The 12561-nt window shown below is 41.8% G+C and overlaps 1 long non-coding RNA gene across 1 annotated transcript in view; it reads left to right on the plus strand.

Moving 5' to 3' along the window:
- The first annotated feature begins 895 nt into the window (after positions 1-895).
- LOC135563036 (uncharacterized) overlaps positions 896-12561 on the plus strand; it is a 37361-nt gene continuing 25695 nt past the window's right edge. The window contains exons 1-2 of the long non-coding RNA XR_010460222.1: positions 896-977; positions 1162-1413. This is a non-coding gene — a long non-coding RNA (uncharacterized LOC135563036). The remainder of the gene's footprint in view (positions 978-1161; positions 1414-12561) is intronic.

The following is a 12561-nucleotide window of genomic DNA, read 5'->3' on the forward strand; positions in this document are numbered from 1 at the left end:
TGGTGTATTGCACTTGTTAATGTATGAAAGTTACATATTTCAAAAAAATATTTTTGAATTTCGCACGGTGCCTATTCAGCGGAATGTTGTAGAGCGGAATCCCTAGCCACAAGAAGATAACTTCTCAAACCACATCTTTAGATGTGTTTCTTGTTATTGTTTTATGAAATCAGATGTTAGTGATAGGGTGAAATATTCACCCGCACCCAACATAATACATTTCTAATGAATAAATCAAATACTCCCTATTTTCTGTACTACTCAATACTTATTGCCAGTGGCAGGCACTTATAAAGTGGCCCCTGCTATAAATCTGCTGTCATAAGAGCAATATAAATCAAACGCATTATTGCGCCTCAATGCCCAAGGCATTGAGCTCCCCTGAATTTTCTCATTCACTTCCCAGATGGATCTCTAGGAGGATTTTCACATTCCAAGATGATGAGAATGGACAGAACAAAAACTAGACGAGGACACTGGGATAAGAAAATAAGGTTCAACATCCGGCCATTGATATTTCATGCTTGTGACCACCACTTGCTTGTTGAGGTTATGCCTTGTCTCTAAGCTTGTGTATGCTTTTGGAAGCACACACGAGAGTCCTCTGTATACTAGCCAAACCTTTTCTCTGTCTTCCTGATTTCTGATGTAAAAGATTCAAGTTTCATAAAGGAAATGTAAATTACCCATAAATGCCTAAAATATGTCACTAGTAGTATATTGCAGCATAAAGACCCACTGTTTAATATGCTGTTTTTAGTCATCATGTTTTATTCTCAGTCATGAATATAACCAAATGAAATGTAACCTTGTCCATCAACAGGACTTGGGTGCAACAGGAAAGGAAGACCATGAAACCAATGCCATTTGCAATGTGTTTCCCCTCCCCAGGTGACATTATGTGACTGTCTGTCTGCCCAGCAACATCAAAAATACCAAACAGTCAACCTTGCGCTGAAGAACACTGGTCCTTTACTGTGAGTGTATTGTTTTTAAGTTTGTCAAATAATCATCTTAATTATAGCTATATTGCTTTTAAAGCAATCTTCTGTCTTTGTTGTGTCTCGGCCTTGATATTGCCCCGTCCCTCATCATGTTAGCACGTGTTACACAGATAAAGCCGTGTGTTATTTGCCTTCTTTCCTCTCTCTGTATCCTTAGGAACAGGATTTCAGTATCACCGCAGCGCCGCTTCGTTCCAGGCATCAGGGTGTAACCAACGGTGACCCCGGTGTACACTGCCCACATGGTGGCATTTCAGATAACTGAAAACGGTTTCACTTCTCCGCCAGGCAACAGCACAACTGCTGGGAAATAAAGTGTGGAGGCTTGATGAGCACACCGCTTGGTTCAGGGAAAGGCGGGGTGAAGATGAAGATAAGACTACCACGGCAGGCACACAGCTCGTTGGAGGTAGGGAGAAATTGCTGAAGATAATGCCGCCGCTGTATAGGTGGTGGGGCGGACATAGTTCTGCCCCTGAACAGGCAGTTAACCCACTGTTCCTAGGCAGTCATTGAAAATAAGAATTTGTTCCTAACTGACTTGCCTAGTTAAATAAAGGTCAAATTTAAAAAATAGTCATACTATTCACTCACTTTTTCTGGTACAGTGTTGTGTGAACACAGTACTTGAAGTCTTGAGTTTCTGTACTAAGGAGATACAGTGTGTTACTATGAAGGTACTGATGTAAACTGACTGCAGCGCAGTGTAGGTGTGTCTCTGTGTTAAAGGGTGACATTTGACAGGTTGTCTCGATCTGGATGACAGCGTCATCTATTCCATCCCTCAGAGGGTGATTAGGACTGGCACAAACCTCTGGTCCCTCTGACAACCCTCATAGACAGCATATTTCATTTGAACATGACTGTCCAGGGTGATTTATACCTTAATAGGGGAAGATTGAAACGGCAAGATGTATGTTTCACATGATGATGGAAATGTGAACAATATCTTAGATGAATTGTATTCTAGCAAATTGGTTTGGCTTGCATGTTCTTTGTCATTACTCAATATCTGAGCATCACCTTACGTCAGAAAAGTTCTACCATAATACTTCTGCCGTGTAGCCTAAAGTAAAAACAGTATGAGTCAATATGTTCAAGACCTACAGTACCAGTCAAAAGTTTGGATACACCTACTCATTCAAGGTTTTTTCTTTATTGTGACTATTTTCTGCATTGTAGAATAATAGTGAAGACATCAAAACTATGAAATAACCCTTATGAATCATGGAGGGACCAAAAAAGTGTTAAATTAATCTAAATATATTTTTGATTCTTCAAAGTAGCCACCCTTTGCCTTGATGACAGCTTTGCACACTCTTGGCATTCGCTCAACCAGCTTCACCTGGAATGCTTTTCCAATAGTCTCAAAAGATTTCCCACTATATTGAGCACTTGTTGGCTGCTTTTCCATCACTCTGTTGTCCAACTCATCCCAAACCATCTCAATTGGGTTGAGGTCGGGTGATTGTGGAGGCCAGGTTATCTGATGCAGCACTTCATCTCCTCCTTCACTCTCCTTCTTGGTCAAATAGCCCTTACACAACCTGGAGGTGTGTTGGGTCATTGAACAACAAATGATAGTCCCACTAAGCACAAACCAGATGGGATAGCATATAGCTGCAGAATGCTGTAGTAGCCATGCTGGTTAAGTGTGCCTTGAATTCTAATTACATCACAGACAGTGTCACCAGCAAAGCACCCCCACACATCACACCTCCTCCTCCATGCTTCACGGTGGGAAACACACATGCGGAGATCATCTGTTTACCTACTCTAAGTCTCATAAAGACACGGCGGTTGGAACCAAAAAATATCAAATTTGGACTCATTACACCAAAGGACAGATTTCCATTGCTGGTGTTTCTTGGCCCAAGCAAGTCTCTTCTTCTTATTGGTGTCCTTTAGTAGTGGTTTCTTTGCAGAAATTAGACCATGACGGCCTGATTCATGCAGTATCCACTGAACAGTTGATGTTGAGATGTGTCTGTTACTTGAACTCTGTGAAGCATTTATTTGGGCTGCAATCTGAAGTGCAGGTAACTCTAATGAACTTTTCCTCTGCAGCAGAGGTAACTCTGGGTCTCCCTTTTGTGTGGCCGTCCTCATGAGAGTTTCATCATAGCGGTTGATGGTTTTTACGACTGCACTTAAAGAAAATTTCAAAGTTCTTGATTTTTGTTTTGATTGATTGACCTTCATGTCTTAAAGTAATGATGGACTGCCATTTCTCTTTGCTTATTTGAGCTGTTCTTGCCATAATATGGACTTGGTCATTTACCAAATAGGGCTCTCTCTTTATACCACCCCTACCTTGTCACATGACAACTGATTGGCTCAAACACATTAAAAAGGAAAGATATTCCACAAATGAACTTTTAACAATGTACACTTGTTAATTGAAATGCAAACCAGGTGACTACCTCATGAAGCTGGTTGAGAGAATAAAAAGAGTGTGCAAAATTGTCATCAAGGCGAAGGGTGGCTACTTTGAAGAATCTCAAATATAAAATACATTTTGACTAGTTTCATAATTTTTTAGTTCCTACACGATTCCATGTGTTATTTCATCGTTTTTATGTCTTCACCATTATTCTACAATGTAGAAAATAGTACAAATTAAGGAAAACCCTGCACACCCGGTAGGTGTGTCCAAACTTTTGACTGGAACTTTATATTGGAGACTTATGCTCGGAAATATTTAAACCCACCCAGTTCTATTCTTTTTTCAGTCCTAGTCAGCTGATGACTTCAGATATACAATGTTTTATTTAGATAACTCACAATTCTGTTCCTCAAAACCATCAACCATTTCCTCTTAGTGTGGAGAGAAATATTAATTTGGGGGGATTAGAGTGTGTTTTTAGAGTTAATCCACACTCCCATGTGCAATACCATTTCCTGGCACCAAACCCATGTCTGGCCTGTATGGCTATCCCATAAAAGGGCTGTGTTTAGGCAGTGCTGTGCCCAGCGGGATTAGGGTAAGTGACAAGGTACTTGTGTAATTACTCATAGGATACTAGGTGATTATTAATGATGGTGGCTGGTGGGAAATCTACTGTGAAGCCCAAATGGAAACAACGGGAATGGGGTAACAGGGAACTCTGAAACCATATCTCTGTGATCAACTAGATCCTATAATCCCTGTAGCAAGTAAAACAATCATTTAAAAGCTTTTTCATCAAAACTTAAACAATCCATCCAGTCTGTGAGTGCTGTGTAAGATCGGACTAATGACATCACTCTGTCAAACTCAGTGAATGTGTTTTTGCTTGAAGGGTTTTTTAGGTTTAATTTTCACCTAATTTGTACAGTGTGGGCCTCACTTTTAACAGAAAACATGAGGAATGTAGACCTACATTGCGATGGTAACCCTAGATAATCATTTAAAAAAGACAACTCAAAATACATTAAATGTACAGCATGTCATGTTCAGAAATGTTTTTCTACTATTATAATGTTACGCATTTTATTTTAAGTTTATCTCCATGCTAAAAGTATACTTACATAATAGTCTTATAACAAAAAACAATGTTTTCAGTGAGAAGAAGGCATTGGTCTGAAGCCAAAAAAGAAAGGAATGCATAACTGCATACAAAAAAGAACCACAATGCATACTTCACCAATGCTCTTCCAAGGTTTTCCAGCACACAGCTTTGACCTAGTACAGTAGCTATGTTGGTCTATTGTACTTACAACAATGTGTGGAATTGTGCAGTGTAGAATGAATACACAAAACAAATTAAGATGTCAAAGTTGAGCTTACTGTCCCATGTTGATAAATCAAGTAGAAGGATTTTTTAAAACTACTACACACACACACACACACACACACAGTGCCACAACCATTCTGTTCTGGAATCCAATTCTACCTGCCACATATGTGAAATACTTTGTAAACTGCCTCCTGACCTACTCTGTTGGCCTGGATGGCTATGCTTCTCATGCCTTGCCACATCCCTGCCCCACTCTGCTGTAGCCACATCACATCACAAGGCTTTGTGAGGAAGTTATGGAGGATGCACATTGCAACGAGTAGGCTATCAACGTTTGCTTGGCAGTAGGTTGATTTTCTGTGTGTGTTGAGAAATATTTATTTCTCGTAGCTGATGTTGTACCAGGCTTACGTTTTCATCAGGTAGGGCTTTAGTGGGAAGGCAGCGTCCCCCACCATTGTGAATGGTATCTTTCCCAAATCTTCACCCACAGGCAGAAAGTCATCTTGGGGCATCTGCAGGGTTTTTGAGGCCATTGCCCTTCCAAGTGGGGAGTGGGCATATAAACTCAGCAAAAAAAGAAATGTCCCTTTTTCAGGATCCTATCTGTCAAAGATCATTTGTAAAAATCCAAATAACTTCACAGACCTTCATTGTAATGGGTTAAAACACTGTTTCCCATGCTTGTTTAATGAAACAAACTATTAATGAACATGCACCTGTGGAAAGGTCCTTAAGACATTAACAGCTTACAGATGGAAGGCAATTAAAGTCACAGTTATGAAAACTTAGGACACTAAAGAGTCCTTTCTACTGACTCCGAAAAACACCAAAAGAAAGATGCCCAGGGTCCCTGCTCATCTGCGTGAACATGCCTTAGGCATGCATGCAAGGAGGCATGAAGACGCACAATCCCTCCATCAGTGCTCAGACTGTCCACAATAGGCTAAGAGAGGCTGGACTGAGGGCTTGTAGGCATGTTGTAAGGAAAGTCCTCACCAGAATTCACTGGCTACAACGTTGGTGGGCATAAACCCACCGTCGCTGGAACAGACAGGACTGGCAAAAAGTGTTCTTCACTGACAAGTTGAGGTTTTGTCTCACCAGGGGTGATGGTCGGATTCACGTTTATCGTCGAAGGAATGGGCTTTACACTGAAGCCTAGACTCTGGAGCGGGATCGATTTGGAGGTGGAGGGCGTGGTCTGGGGCGCTTTGTCACAGCATCATCGGACTGAGCTTGTTGTCTTTAAAGGCAATCTCAACGATGTGCGTTACAGGGAAGAAATCCTCCTACCTCGTGGTACCCATCCTGCAGGCCCAGCCATACTGCTCGTTCTGTGTGATTTCCTGCAAAACAGGAATGCCAGTGTTCTGCCATGGCCAGCGAAGAGCCCGGATCTCAATCCCATTGAGCACATCTGGGACCTGTTGGATCGGAGGGTGAAGGCTAGGGCCATTCCCCCATAAATGTCAGAGCAGTCCATGAAGATCAGATGCACTGCAGTACTTAATGCAGCTGGTGGCCACACCAGATACTGACTTACTTTTGATTCTGATTCCCCCTTTGTTCAGGGACACATTATTCCATTTCTGTTAGTCACATGTCTGTGGAACTTGTTCAGTTTTTGTTTCAGTTGTTGAATCTTATGTTCATACAAATACATGATGATGATGTGGATGAGGTATTTGTGCACAGCCTTGTGTCAGGAAGAAACAAGGGAAGTCTGAAAGTGCAACTACTATCATTGATTGTAAACTGGGATGACTAGCATGCAACACCTCTGCCACCACTTCCACCACCACAATGGCTCTTTGATGCTCAGCATGGAAGAGTTGGACTGCAGCCTATGATGTACAGCCAGCCAAGGCATCAATAGTCCTACTCACCAGGAGCTAGGTTCTCCAACACATAACTAGGATGACCAGCAGGCAACACCACTGCCACCACCACAGCCCGCAAATACTCCGCGGGGAAAAGGTGGACTGCAGCCAATCATGTGGGGTGGCAGGGTAGCCTAGTGGTTAGAGCGTTGGACTAGTAACCACAAGGTTGCAAGTTCAAACCCCCAAGCTGACAAGGTATAAATCTGTCGTTCTGCTCCTGAACAAGCAGTTAACACACTGTTCCTAGGCCGACATTGAAAATAAGAATTAGTTCTTAACTTGCCTAGTTAAATAAAGGTAAAATAAATAAATAATGTACGATGAGCCCAGGGATCAATACTCACCAGAACTTAGATCTCCAACACATAGCTGGGATGACAGCTTCAGTACATTTTCTTAAGAGCTGGGACCAAGAATCCCAGTCACATTGATAATCCCCTCCTAAAAAGGAGTTTTGAAAAGGGAAAAGTTTATGTATGCACTATTCAATTCAATTCAATTCAAGGGCTTTATTGGCATGGGAAACATGTGTTAACATTGCCAAAGCAAGTGAACTAAGTGCACTATTTGCACTTCTTTGTTGTTGCAGTTATATTTGCATTGAACCTTGTATTTAACTTTTTTTTGATATTCAGTGAATATTGTAATTGGGAGGGATATGCCATTTTTTGTTTACACGCCATGCTGTGGCTGTTCATCTCACCTACAACAGGTGCACCATGCCTTGTTGTGACTGTTAATGTCACCTTGAATAATTATAAATAAAATACTAAACAAAGAACAGTTTGTCTTACTTACCTTGAGTATAATGAAAAGACACTATAGCACCTGGTGATCTTGCTGCTCCCTAAATGTAATGGAACATAGGCCTACATCCATGGAGCATCATGATCGCCAGTGTGCTGGAGTTTCTTTACACTATAGTATACTGCTCTTCTCCATGCACCTTCTTACACAATACACCCTTTTCCAATAACTTACCTTCAAGTGAGAACTAGTCTTTGCTTTGTCTCTATTGGGGTCCTGTAGTTGGTCATCTGCTTGGTGAGGTCTGGGCCAACGAAAGACAGAAGACTATCTCTTCTGCACTCATCCGGATGTATCAGTGATGTCAGGCATGGTCCAAGAGTAGCTTATGGGATGCAGCCATAACATCCTTCCCTGTCTGCGCTTCAATAATACAAAGGCGACCAACTTCTATCTTAGCAGGTGGCATCTGTTAATCCATGCTGTTTAGAAAAGCATACTAAGTATTGTTTATTTTGTACTTGTTCAGATGAGTATAATATTACAGTTTCTTATTTCATGAGCTTTAATTCAGTAAATGCATTGTTTATATCGCATACTAGAGTGGTTTGGTTGTAGGGTTAAAGAGGCTAATTAATGTACTCAGCCTGTCATCATGTATACCATAAGCATATGGGACGCTGTGAAAGGAGAGTGCCTGAGATGCATGAAACTACAATTTGAATTTATTAAATTATACTCTTATCCTGGCAATACTATCACTATTGGCAATCACTATTGGCAATAATATCACTATTGTACAATATGCAGTCATGTACTTAGCCATCTTACCAAATCAGAAGAATCAGAAACAAATTCAGGCAAGAAAAGGCGCTAACAACATCATCCCGCCCCCAATGTAATATCATTGGTTCAGTTTTGATATGTCAGCCTGCGTGTCCTGATCGCGTCTGGTGTGGGTGGACAAAATCAACATGCGCGCTATGCTCACGTGAGCGAGCGGTCTGGTCAGCATGTTAGAGGAGGTGATCCCACAATAATGGGATTTGTACTGCATTCAAGGTCCTGTACTGTTCTGTATTCTTCCCACTCCACACTAAGACATTACCCCATTCTACTACCTTTTCAGGCTTTAGTTTATATTATATGAAAGCACGCAACACCATCAGGCTTGACTGAGTGAGTTGTTTGTCTTCTAGTAATGTGATGCCTGCTTGTATTTCCTGAAACCTTTATTTTAACAATACATGTCATTGAAAACTGACAGAATGCACTCACTGTTCCGAAATATGATTGTGACGCAACAGGACAGTTAACACGCGGTGCCCGGGTCTCAGGAGGATATATAGTACCAGTCAAAAGTTTGGACACACCTACTCATTCCAGGGTTTCTTTATTTTCACTATTTTAAAAATTGTAGAAGAATAGTGATGACATCAAAAATTCAAACTTCAAAGTAGCCACCCTTTGCCTTGAAGACAGCTTTGCACACTCTTGGCATTCTCTCAACCAGCTTCACCTGGAATGCTTTTCCAAACAGTCTTGAAGTAGTTACCACAAATGCTGAGCACTTGATTGCTGCTTTTCTTTCACTCTGTGGTCCAACTCATCTCAAACCATCTCAATTGGGTTGAGGTTAGGTGATTGTGGAGCCAGGTCATCTGATTCAGCACTTCATCACTCCCCTTCTTGATCAAATAGCCCTTACCCAGCCTGGCGGTGTGTTGTGTCACTCTTCTGTTGAAAAACAAATGATAGTGGGACTAAGTGCAAACCAGATGGGATGGCATATCGCTTCAGAATGCTGTGGTAGCCATGCTGGTTAGGTGTGCCTTGAATTCTAAATAAATCACAGACAGTGTTACCAGCAAAGCACCCCAACACCATCTCACCCCCTCCATGCTTCACAGTGGGAACCACACATGCGGAAACCACACATGCGGAGATCATCCGTTCACCTAATCTACGTCTCACAAAGACACGGTGGTTGGAACCAAAAATCTCAAATTTGGACTCAATAGATCAAAGGACAGATTTCCACCGGTCTAATGTCCATTGTTCATGTTTCTTGGACCAAGCAAGTCTCTTCTTATTATTGGTGTCCTTTAGTAGTGGTTTCTTTGCAGCAATTTGACCATGAAGGCCTGATTCAGCAGTCTCCTCTGAACAATTGATGTTGAGATGTGTCTGTTACTTGAACTCTGTGAAGCATTTATTTGGGCTGCAATTTCTGAGGCTGGTAACACCGATGAACTAATCCTCTGCAGCAGTGGTAACTCTGGGTCTTCCTTTCCTGTGGCGGTCCTCATAAGAGCCAGTTTCATCATAGCGCTTGATGGTTTTTGCGACTGCACTTGAAGAAACTTTCAAAGTTCTGGAAATGTTCCGTATTGACTGACCTTCATGTCTTAAAGTAATAATGGACTGTCATTTCTCTTTGCTTATTTGAGCTGTTCTTGCCATAATATGGACTTGGTATTTTACCAAATAAGGCAATCTTCTGTATACCACCCCTACCTTGTCACAACACAACTGATTAGCTCAATCGCATAAAGAAGGAAGGAAATTCCACATATTACCTTTTAACAATGCACACCTGTTAATTGTAATGCATTCCAGGTGACTACCTCATGAAGCTGGTTGAGAGAATGCCAAGAGTGTGCAAAGCTGTCATCAAGGCAAAGGGTGGCTACTTTGAAGTATCTCAATTATAAAATATATTTTGATTTGTTTGACACTTTTATGGTTACTACACTATTTTTGTCTGCACCATTATTCTACAATGTAGAAAATAGTAAAAATAAAGAAAACCCCTTGAATAAGTAGGTGTGCCCAAACATTTGACTGGCATTCAGAAAGTGTTCCATACTTGACTTTTTCCAAATGTTGTTACATGAGACTTATTCTAAAATGGTTAAAAAAAAAATATCCTTAGCAATCTACACACAATACCCGATATTGACAGTGAACAGTTTTTTATTTTTTATTTTAGCAAAAAAAAAAGAATAAAAAACAGAAATAAACCTTTGCTATGAGACTGCATCCAGTTTCGATTGATCATCCTTGATGTTTCTACTAGTTGATTGGAGTCCACCTGTGGTAAATTCAATTGACTGGACATGATTTGGAAAGGTAAACACACTTGTCTATTTAAGGTTCAGTTGACAGTGCATGTAAGATCAAAAACCAAGCCGTGAGGTTGAAGAAATTGTCCGTAAAGCTGCGAGACAGGATTGTGTCGAGGGACAGATATGGGGAAGAGCTGGCCGCCTGGCATAACTGAGCAATTGGCGGAGAAGGGCCCTGGTCACGGAGGTGACCAAGAACCCGATGGTCACTCTGACAGAGCTGCAGAGTGCCTCTGTGGAGATGGGATAACCTTCCAGAAGGACAACCATCTCTGCAGCACTCCACCAATCAGGCCTTTATGGAAGAGTGGCCAGACGGTAGCCACTCCTCTGACAAAGGCACATGACAGCCCGCTTGGAGTTTGCCAAAAGGCACCTAAAGGACTCTCGGACCATGACAAACAAGATTCTCTGGTCTGATGAAACAAAGATCAAATTATTTGTCCTGAATGCCAAGCGTCACGTCTCCAGGAAACCTGGCACCATCATTACAGTGAATTATGATGATGGAAGCATCATGCTGTGGGGATGTTTTCCAGCAGCTGGGACCGGGAGACTAGTCAGGATCGAGTGAAAAATGAACAGAGCAAAGTACATTGAAATCCTTGATGAAAACCTGCTCCAGACCATTCAGAACCTCAGACTGGGGCGAGAGTCCACCTTACAACAGGACAATGACCCTAAACACACAGCCAAGATAACACAGGAGTGACTTCAGGACACGTCTCAATGTCCTTGAGTGGCCCAGCCAGAGCCCGGACTTGAACTCGATCGAATATCTCTGGAGAGTTGTGCAGCGCCGCTTCCCATCCAACCTGACAGAGCTGGAGAGGATCTGCAGAGAAGAATGTGAAAAACTCCTCAAATACAGGTGTGCCAAGCTTGTAGCGTGATACCCAAGAAGACTCAAGGCTGTAATCGCTGCCAAAGGTGTTTCAACAAAGTACTGTGTCAAGGGTCTGAATACTTATGTAAATGTAATAATTGTTCCTATTTTGTTGCCTTACAACCTGGAATTTAAAATATATATATATATATTTTGATTTACACAACATGCATAACCACTATGGAGATGCAAAATATTCTTATTGTGAAACAAGAAAAAACTACTTGAGCTATTCAACCCCCCCAAAGTCAATACTTTGTAGAGCCACCTTTTGCAGCATTTACAGCTGCAATGCTCTTGGGGTATGTCTCTCAAAGCTCGGCACATCTAGCCATTGAGATTTTTGCCCATTCTTCAAGGCAAAACTGCTCCAGCTCCTTCAAGTTGGATTGGTTCTGCTGGTGTACAGCAATCTTTAAGTCATACCACAGATTCTCAATTGGATTGAGGTCTGGGCTTTGACGAGGCCATTCCAAGATATTTAAATGTTTCCCCTAAACCACTTGAGTGTTACTTTAGCAATATGCTTACGGTCATTGTCCTGCTGGAAGGTGAACCTCTGTCCCAGTCTCAAATCTCTGGAAGACAAACAGGTTTCCTTCAAGAATGTCCAAGTATTTAGTGCCATCCATCATTCCTTCAATTCTGACCAGTTTTCCAGTCCTTGCCGATGGAGAAACATCCCCACAGCATGATGATGCTGCCACCACCATGCTTCACTGTGGGGATGGTGTCTCGGGGTGATGGGAGGTGTTGGATTTGCGCCAGACATATCGTTTTCCTTGATGGCCAAAAAGCAACATTTTAATGTCATCTGACCAGATTACCTTCTTCCATATGTTTGGGGAGTCTCCCACATGCCTTTCGGCGAACACCAAGCCTGTTTGCTTATTTTTTTCTTTAAGCAATGGATTTTTTCTGGCCACTCTTCCATAAAGCCCAGCTTTATGGAGTGTATGGCTTAAAGTGGTCCTATGGACAGATACTCCAATCTCTGCTGTGGAACTTTGCAGCTCAGGGTTATCTTTGGTCTCTTTGTTGCCTCTCTGATTAATGCCCTCCTTGCCTGGTCTGTGAATTTTGGTGGGTGGCCCTTTCTTGGCATGTTTGTTGTGGTGCCATATTATTTACATTTTTTAATAATGGATTTAATGGTGCTCCGTGGGACGTTCAAAGTCCCACTGATCTGTA

The sequence above is a fragment of the Oncorhynchus nerka genome, linkage group LG20, assembly GCF_034236695.1.
Source record: "Oncorhynchus nerka isolate Pitt River linkage group LG20, Oner_Uvic_2.0, whole genome shotgun sequence".
In the NCBI taxonomy this organism is placed as follows: domain Eukaryota; kingdom Metazoa; phylum Chordata; class Actinopteri; order Salmoniformes; family Salmonidae; genus Oncorhynchus; species Oncorhynchus nerka.